Genomic DNA, 9,795 nt, shown 5'->3' with positions numbered 1-9,795 from the left:
TCTCAAAGCCCTGAGGCTCACGGGGGGACCCTGGTGGCTCTGGGTGCCTCTAGGCCCTCATGGCATAGGACCCACAGTGCCGGTTGCCCAGTGAGCCCCGGAAAGGAAAGCAGAGTCTGAACAGGAGCTGAACAGGGCCTGGATGGAGAGCGGGCGCCACCCTGGTAACAAAGCTGGTTCGGCCCCTGTCTGCAGCTGTCCCTGCCAGTTGGGGCCACGTGGCCTCTGAGGAATGTCAGCAGCAAGGTCACGCGGGCCTCTGCGGCACCCATCCTAAGCTGGAAGGCGGCTTTCCCATTGATAGTCACCCTGCCACCTGGGCACCCCCTGGGGCATCTTCAGCACCTCTAATACTGACCCTGACCCTTCTGACAGGGCGGGCCCTCCCTGAAGCCACGCCAAGGAGAAGCCACTGAGGGGTTGGGCAGGCCTTGCACCAGGAGGGGCTGCCGGTGGGGAGGAAACAGGGACAAGGCTGGACACACAGGCATCAGGGAGGCTGGGGCAAGTGTCCTGCCTGCTTCCCCATCACACTGTAACCCCCAGCCCCTCTCCTGGTGTTGTTCCTGATTGACTGGGCACTGTGGTCACTTACCCTGCACATGTCCACACCACTCCCAACATTGAGCCAGTGCTAGAGGCCTACATTCTAGCCTGATCTCACTCACAGTAGGACCCTAGCCAAGTCATTCACCTCTCCAGGCCTTGGTTATGTCAACTGTAAGGTAAGGATAATAGCTGGGCAGGTGGTGCATGCCTGTAATCCCAGCAACCTGGGACGCTGAGGCAGAAGGACTGCAAGTTCAAGGCGAGCCTCGGCAACTTAGCCAGATCCTGTTTCAAAATTAAAAAAATAAAAAGGACTGGGGATGTAGCTCAGTGGAAGAGTGCCCCAGGGTTCAATCCCCCCCAGTAGTTCCACAAAATGTAAACAGGATACTAAACCCGAATTCACGGGCAGTGAAAAGGCAGTGATGTGGCCAAGCTGGCAGCCTTGGGATCCTGCTGCTTTCCGTGCTAGCCACGTGGACAGTGTGACTCTGGGCAAGTTACCTGGCTCTGTGGAGGAAGAGTGCCAGCAGAGAGCTCATGGGATCATTAGAACTAAATGATGTACTAGTTGACAAGGATTTAGCACCTGGCACACAGGCCACTTTGAAGTTTGAAAAGTAACCCAATTCCAGTCCCATTCTCTTGAATGGGTCCCTAACAGTGAGCTTTAATGCCAGGTAATATGGAGAAAGGTGAGGTCTTAGGGAGGGAGCAGATATTTGAAGCACTAATGCTCTTGAGTTGAAAGAGGAGCCCCAGGTGGTAGGGCCTCTGCTTACCCCCCACTTTCTCTCCTCCGTTGCCAGGCTTCTTCCTGCCCCAGGGCGAAGCTTGTTTGTTTTCAGAGTGGATAATTCCATGGTTTTTTAGTGTATCCACAAAGTTGTGCCACAAATTTCAGAACACTGTCATCATCCCCAGAAGATGACCTGTGTCTGGTGGCAGTTACTCTCATCCCATTGGTTATGGTTGAATTGTGCCTCCACCCTAATTCATATGAAGTCCTAACCTCCAGAATCTCAGAATGTGACTATACTTGGAAATAGAAAGGTGAGTCATTAGGGTGGGCCTTAATCCAGTATAACTGATGTCCTTATAAGAGATTAGGACCCAGACACAAAGAGAAGACCATGTGAACATGAAGGTAGAAGATGGCAATGTCCAAGCCCAGGAGAGGCCTCAGGAGAAACCACCGCTGCCGACACCTTGAACACACCTTCTGCAACTGTGAGAATTATTTATTTATTTAGTTGTATATGGACTCAATGCCTTTATTTGTTTTTATGTGGTGCTAGGATTGAACCCAGTGCCTCCTCACACTTGCGAGGCAAGTGCTCTACCACTGAGCTGGTTAATATTCATTGTATGGATAGATCACATTTTATTTATCACTGTGTCAGCTGATAGGTATTTGGGTTATTTCACTTTTTGGGCCATTATGAATAGTCATGAATAATGATGTCATAAGCATCCATGCACAAATTTGTGTGTGGGCATGTTTTTATTTCTCTTGGATATACGCTTAGAAGGGGAATTTCTGGGTCATATGGTAACTGTACAAACCTTTTTGAAGAATTGCTGAACCGTACCTCTTGATTCCCTTCATCCTCCATACATATGCTCTAGTGAGAGTCCTACTTAAGATGAATCAGCTTATTATTCTCACAGAATTCTCTCTATAACTAGAATTATCTCTAGTTATATATTCATTAGAAAGTTATTTGCTTAATGTCTTTTTTCCCACTCAAATGCAGGGGCAGGAACTCAGTGTCTCATTCACCACTGACTGTACCCCCAGAGCAAGGCATGTACATAGTGGCCACACAATAAATACGCTGAATGAATGAATGGGGGAGAAGGGAAGGAAGCACTGTTTTAAGTTTGAAAGTGGAAGCAAACGCTGCAGGCTTAGCAGCAAATCTGCCATGGCCTGCACCATCTGAGGGAAACTGAGGAAAACAGATTCAGAGGGGTAATTTGGGAGCCAGAAGTGAGTGGCTCAGGGTTCAATGGTCCAGAGTCCCTATACAAGCAGAAGTAGAGAGGACATCAGAGCAGGCTCATGGTCAGGTGGCTGGCCTGGTCACCAGAACTCACCATGGGGAAAGTGCTCTTAGGCCTGGGCCACTGGAAGCTGAGAAAGAAATTGCAAGAGGGGAGGTTCAGAGGCCAGTCGGGAACTGCTGGTGGCAAGAGAGCTCCTGGACCTTCCTCTCATCTTAGTGAGCCCACAGCAAAGTGCTGTAGAGCCAGTAGATTCCCTCCACTCAGCAGTCCACCCACAAGTCTGGCAGGAAGGAGAGGATGGGCTGCCAGTACTGTCCTTCCAGGTACCTGGGGAACTCTAGTGACAGGATAAAGGCTTCCCCTGCCCCCGACTTCCATGATAGGGACTGCCACACCTGCTTGTTTTAGATAAAATACCTTGTTTCCTTCAGAAATTTTACTTCTGAGTAATTTTTCCAGAATTCAGCTACGGTCTAGTTGGATGGAGGTCATGTTCCTTTGGGGGGGGGGGGGCTGTGGTTTATCTCTGTCACTGAACAGACACAGGCAGACTGAGAGGAGACCAAGAAAAGAAATCCAACTACATGTTCTGAGTTAAGCATTCCTTTCACTTTACAGACAACCCAAGTCAGAGAGTGAAAGAACACACTGCAATCTAGAGACACAGCTGGTACTAGAACCGAAGTAATGTGGCTTTAGGAGTCCCACTCCTAACCAGGATACTGTTTCCTAGAGGAAAATGGAGAAGGAGGAGAAAAGTGAAAAGTGGGGAACTGGACACATTTTGAGAATTTATAGCGATGTCTGCCTGACACACAATAAAGTCACTGGGAACATTAAGCAAAACTGTGGCCTGGGGGCAGAATTGTATTAGGGAAGTGAGCAGGGCTGGAGATGTAGCTCAGAGGGTAGAATGCTTGCCTGACATGCACGAGGCTCTGGGTTCTAGCCAACAGCATGGATAGGGGAAGAGGTGAAAATTGTCAAGACTTGCTCACCAGTGCCCAGTGGACAAAAGGCCACTGGGAATTGTATGGTGGAAAGCCACAAAAATGATCTTTTCTGGGCCATTTAACTTCACAGGGCTACAGAACAGTTGGGGCCTTGGGGGGGCTCTTAATTATCTGCTGCATTAAATACCAGCCATAAAGCTCATATTTTGGACTCCTGTTTTAGAATCAAAAGTAGGAATTTTGTCTCATTCAAGGCCACTATGTACGTGCCTTGCTCAGGTAGAAGGTAACAATGAGGGTGTGACCCAGTAGTAAGTAGAGCACTTCACTAGCATGCAAGAGGCTCTGGGTTCAATCCCCAGAGCTGCCAATTAATAAAACAAACAAATAAATAAATAAGAGGCAAGAAGTTCAGAAAACAAAACCAATCCCTGCCCCCATACCCCCATTAAATTATAAATCAGGACAAAAAAAAAAAAAACAAAAACAGTTAAATTCAGGCCTGAAGCAGGGGTCATGATCTTGCAACACTTTTTACCGAGATATTTCATGTATAATGTGCATTTCCCGCTTTAGTTCAAGACCAGAAGCTCACACAACCCTGGGCGTCACTTTAACACTTCAAGTTGTTGGTGTCTGGCCCTAAGAGACTTAATTAATGTCTCTTTCATCCACAGCCCCCATCACTCCCTATTCTTAACCTAACACGGAAGTGAAAGGCCACCTTTCATCTTACATTGGTCACCTTTCACTGGTCCAGCCAGCCACCTTCCCACCAAGATTAGTGAGATATGTGGAAAAGTCTCTCCTTCCTAGATTATTTTCCCCAGCTATAAAATGGGGATATTACCTCTCTGGCAAGAGATGATATCCAAATGAAATGACAAAGTGTAAGCTTGCTTTGAAGACAAGATGTTGCACCCCAAATCTCTCTGCTGGCTGTTATTTATAATAGTGGGAAAAAAAAAAAAAAAAAAAACAGAAATAACCTGAATCCAACAGGAGGTGGTCAATGCCATGAAATGCAACGTGGCCTCTCAAAGTGGTAGACAGACACCTTCATATGCAGTTGGAAGGCTGCCCGTGACAGCACCTGAAAACAGTAAGCTACAGAACATTCTGTATTATGATCTCATTAAGAAAAATTATGTATGTACATATTTTTGTACATTTAAGAAAAAGTCCCGACAGCATAACCACTGCCCTCACCCTGGCCCCTTTGCTTGAAGTTATCAGTGGGCTACAAGATGGAGAATTGTGTTTGTGTGTGTTACTGGATACTGAATGCAGGGATGATTTATCATTGATACCCCCAGCCCTTTAAATTTTTTGAGACAGGGTCTTGTTAAGTTACTTAGAGCCTTGCTAAGTTGCTAAGGCTGGCCTTAAACTTGCAACCCTCTTGCCTCGGCCTCCAAAGTCACTGGGATTGCAGGCATGTGCCACCCACACAATTTATTGTTAGCACTCCTGGGGCTGAAGAGCCACAGTAGACTCCCTTCTCTCAGGGACCTTCCCTATTGCCAAGGGGAACTACCAACTGCGCAAGGCCCTGAAAAACAGGGGATGGGACCAGCACCAATTTCCTTAGAGGGTAGAGACCCTGGTGAGGTGCCTTGCCAGCCTTCAAAGTTGTAGTTCCAGAATTCCTGTAAAGCACCTTTGAGGGACTTGGCCATCATTTCTGTTTCAAGGCCACAGGTCTATGAATTCAGGTACTGACTGGTAGCTAAGAATCTGTAAACTGGATGCAAAAATGTCATTATGAAGATAGCAATTTCTAAAAGATCAAACTGCATATAACTCTGATATGGTTGAGAAGAAAAGCCACCAGAAAGCTCTTGGACAAAGCACCTATCATCTTCTGGTGTTGTTCATTTACTCACTCTTCAAATGTTTACTAAATATTCATCTGCCGGCCAGTAGGAACATGGTTTCTGCCTTCTTGAAGCTCCATTCTGAAGGTAGAGTTTAAGTTGGACACCCCAGGGCACACCACGAGACCCCAAAGGAACATGTTGTACAGGGACTTTGGAGTCAGCCTGGCCTCTTGAATTAAAATCCAATTCTCGGGGCTAGGGTTGAAGCTCAGTAGTAGAGTGCTTGCCTAGTATCTGTGAGGCACAGGGTTTGGTTCTCAACACCACATATAAATTAATTAATTAAAGATCCATCAACTAAAAAAAGAAAAAAAAATCCAACTCTCCTACTATTATCCATGTGTTAGGAAGGAGCTGCATCTTCTCTGTGCCTCAGCCTCTACCTTTCGGTGCTCCTAGCCGCTGGGAGTACCAGAGCTGGGGCTAAGATCAGTAAATAGTGGTGATTTTGTTTTCTTAAAAGGAAGCCAACTGTCTAAATGGTCCTAACCACTGCAATGATCGAAATGTTCTATGTTGGCCCTGTCCAATAAGATAGCGTGGTCAAATGCAGCTTTTGAACACTTGAAACGTGGCTAGTGAACATGAGCTACTGACATTTTAATTTGAATTTGAACTTAAATAGCTTCAGTGGCTAATGGATAATCATCTGGGACAAGGGCTGCAAGATTCAGGATGAGGCAGATAACATGTCACATAAGGAAGACATGGGAGCTCAAGAAGTGGGAGAAGGGCTGCAGAAACGAGATGAGATCAGGGAGACCAGCTCAGAAGGGTTAGGAACAGAAGGGTGGATAGTACAAGGACCATGGTGTGATTCGTTCTCAGGATGGAGAAGAAAGGAGAAAATGCCTTAAGAGGTAGGCAAACTGAAAGGCAGACAAAGGCCATAGGTCTTCTGACTGCATTTACATGAAACATCCAGAATAGATCCAGTGGTTGATTAGTGATTGCAGGGGCAGGGAAAGGGGATATGGAATCTTTTTAGGGTGACAAAAATAATCTAAAAATTAGGCTGTGGCAATAGCTGCATCACAATGAATAATATGCTTTACATAGATGATCCATTGGTGTACTGAGGTGGTATGTAAATTATCTCAGTAAAGCTTTTTTTTTTCAGATAGGGTCTCTTGCTAAGTTGCCCAGGCTGGCCTCAAACTTGTGATCCTCCTACCTTTGAGTCATTAGGAATTTAGGTGTGTGCCATCACGCCTGGCTTGTAAAGCTTTTCTTTTTTTCCCCCACATTTCAAGTGACCTCAAGTTAGTGGGACTCTCAGAGAGTGGGGATGGGATAGTGAAAGGTTTCAGCAGTGTCAGGATGGCCTTTCCGAGTTGAATATATCCAATTTTCGTTCCCAAGACTGACTCTTGATTTAGAAAAACAAGAACCTTAAATTAACACCAGAAGGTAGGGGCTGGAGAGGATTCCTATGAAGGGAAGAAAATGCTTGAAGAAGGTAGAAGGTGCAAGACAAAGCCCTCTATGACTTCTCCTGAGGAAAATGTCACCAGACATTACAGTTTGATGTTCCCAGAGGTGAAAGCAACCTGGTCTTTAATTCCTTTCCCATCGGAGCCATTCTTTTTCCTCATTAGAGACTGAGCCGCTCAGGTGAACACAGTATGTGAGTTATAAAAAGCCGTGTACTCACAGTCACTGCAGACAGGAAACAGCAATGTGGCAAAAAGTAAGTGCTGATCCATCTGTAGCAAGGAGAAAGGCTTTGAAGAGGAATACAAACTGTTTAAGGTACAGCTTTATGATTATAAAGATGTAAAAGTCTAATTTAAAAAAGGTTAAGCTGGGCATGGAGGCACACCTGTGATCCCAGTGACTCAGGTGGCTGAGGCAGAGGATTGCAAGTTGAAGACCAGCCTCAGCAACTTAGAGAGATTCTGTGTAAATAAAAATGGTTGGGGATGTGGCTCAGTGGTTAAGTACCCCTGCGTTCAATCCCTAGTACACGATCCCCCTGCCAGAAGTTGCCAGATATGACTACGTGCAGTGCACAAGTATAACCCCAGCTACTCAGGGGAGCCTGAGGCAGGAGAATCATATTTGTTGTGGTCAGCCCAAGCAACTTAGCAAGACCATCTCCAAAAAAAAAAAAAAAAAAAAAAGACTGGAGAAGTAGCTCAATGGTAAAGTAGTGCTCCTGGGTTCAATCCCCAGTTCTGCAAATAAATAAATACATAAAGCTCAAAGAACTACTTTTGGCATACTCTTTCTTTCTCTTCCTCCTCTTTTTCCACCCTCAGTACTGAGGATTGAACCCAGGGATACCCCTATCATTGAGCTACATCCCCAGGTTTTTTTTTTTTTTTTTTTGATAGGGTCTTGCTAAGTTGTAGAGACTGGTCTTGAACTTGGGGTCCTCTTACTATTCCTCCTGTCTCAGACTCCTGAGCTGCTGGGAATACAGGTGTGCACTGTGCACTACTGTACCCCATGCATATTCTTTTATGGGGGTTTTCTTTTTTGTGGTGCTGGGGATTGACCCCCAGGCTTCGTGCATGCTAGACATGTGTTCTACCACACTATATCCCCAGTCCCAGATAAATTATTATTAAGAGAAACAACAGCTTTTAAGTCTGATGTTAACTGAAAGATGCTCAAGTAGTACATAATATTCTATTTTCACATAAAGTTCTATCTCAGGGACACAGGAATCCCAAGACAAAGACTAAAAGAGAAGTTCTACCACTTTCCTCTTGAGTCACAGAACGTAAAATCTAGCTAGGCAGGAGAGGACTTCTCTTGTGCAGAAGAATCAGGCCTAGGAGGAGTCCATGGAGGAAGGCCCTGACCCCCCGTCACCCCACTTTCTCAAAGTATGAAATATAGAACACTGAAAAGGCATTCAATGGACATTTCATGTTAATAGTTCTGTAATTTTATGTATGTCCGAAATATAATAATTAGGATATCAAATTTGATTTTACAAATTATTAGTGGTTAGAATGAAGTTGAAAAGGTGATTTAAAATCTAAGTGGTAATAGAGACACAAATATTGTAAATGAATTTAATGCCCCTAAATTAATAATAAAAAATAAACATTAGGTAAACAACAGCTGAGTCAGTACCAGATCTAGTAAAGAACTGAGAGTATGGAGTGGGGTGCCTTTGAGGAGCCCCCACTCTGTACAGGTGGCAGCACTTTTGTAGGAGTGTTATGACAGCGAGCTGCTCCAACACCAAAAACGGCCTCAGGAAGGAGGCAAAGACAAAGAGTCACCACCTGGGGGAGTCACAGGACCCCCTAAATCCTTTTTTGCTTAAGAGTGCAATAGGGCTGGGGATATAGCTCAGTTGGTAGAGTGCTTACCTTGTATGTACAAAGCCATGAGTTCAATCCCCAGCTAAAGAGTGCAATCACCTATGAGAAGATGCAGGTTACCAAAAACAATAAGTAATTTGTAACCAATAGTGGTTAAGAGAATCGACTCAGGATTCAAATATAGCACTCTGTAGCAGGCCACCTAACTTCTAACCTGCTGGCTCATCCATAAAATAGGGAGGGGAACAATAGCCATCTCCCAGGAATGGGGAATGGTATAAAAACTGGAAGGACTGGGTGTAGTGGTGTATGCCTGTAATCCCAGCAACTGAGGAGGCAGAGGCAAGAGGATCGCCAGTTTGAAGTCAGCCTCAGCAATTTAGTGAGACCCTCTCTCAAGATTTAAAACAAAACAAAACAAAAAACCACTTGGGATGTAGTTCAGTGGTAGACCATCCATGAGTTCAATCCCCACTTTCACAGAGCACAAGACTGTAGTAGACAATCAATGGACATTAGCTAAGATAAATGTATTGCATGCTAATACAAAGTTTTAAACATTTTTAATAAACATAAATGGAGATATGAGGATGGGATGTAAGCTCAGTGGCAAAGGCCTAGCATTCATGAGGCCATAGGTTTGATCTCTAGCATTGCAATAAAATCTACACAAAACAAAAATGGTGACATGAATAAAACAGCAACTAAAAAGAAAGTTTGGTTGACAAAAATCTTTTTTTTTTTTTTTTTTTTTTGGTGTGTGTATGTGTGTGTAGCATTGGGACTCAAACCCAGGGACACATGTATGCCAGGTAAGTGTTCTACCACTGAGCTACATTCCCAGTTCAGTTGACAAGATCTTTTAACGTCCACAACCACCAAATTTTTGAGGGGAGCAAGTGGACAATATTAAACAGGGTTCAGTCTGGGAGATAATGGATTAAATCAAACCTAAGAGGTTCCTTTAGTGTCTGATGTCTCAGAGTCCTGAATATGCCACTAGGTGCTAGAAGGCAAGAGAATATCAATATCCCCCAAATCTGTGGTCAGAACCCTTACTTCACAGAACACATCACAGCTAGTGCGTGATGCACCCCCACTGAGAAATGCTACTCCAAGACT

At 44.8% G+C, this 9,795-nt stretch overlaps 1 protein-coding gene across 1 annotated transcript in view; it reads right to left on the bottom strand.

Annotated features, from left to right (window-relative positions):
- Positions 1-4,528: 4,528 nt before the first annotated feature.
- The window catches only part of Celf1 (CUGBP Elav-like family member 1), an 89,724-nt gene continuing 84,457 nt past the window's right edge, over positions 4,529-9,795 (bottom strand). Inside the window, exon 14 of the mRNA XM_071616176.1 lies at positions 4,529-4,619. The gene's annotated coding sequence lies outside the window, so the exon portion shown is untranslated. The remainder of the gene's footprint in view (positions 4,620-9,795) is intronic.

Source organism: Marmota flaviventris, chromosome 9, assembly GCF_047511675.1.
Source record: "Marmota flaviventris isolate mMarFla1 chromosome 9, mMarFla1.hap1, whole genome shotgun sequence".
Classification (NCBI taxonomy): Eukaryota; Metazoa; Chordata; class Mammalia; order Rodentia; family Sciuridae; genus Marmota; species Marmota flaviventris.
The sequence above is the reverse complement of the archived record's forward strand: the minus strand, read 5'-3'. Positions and strand labels throughout refer to the sequence as shown.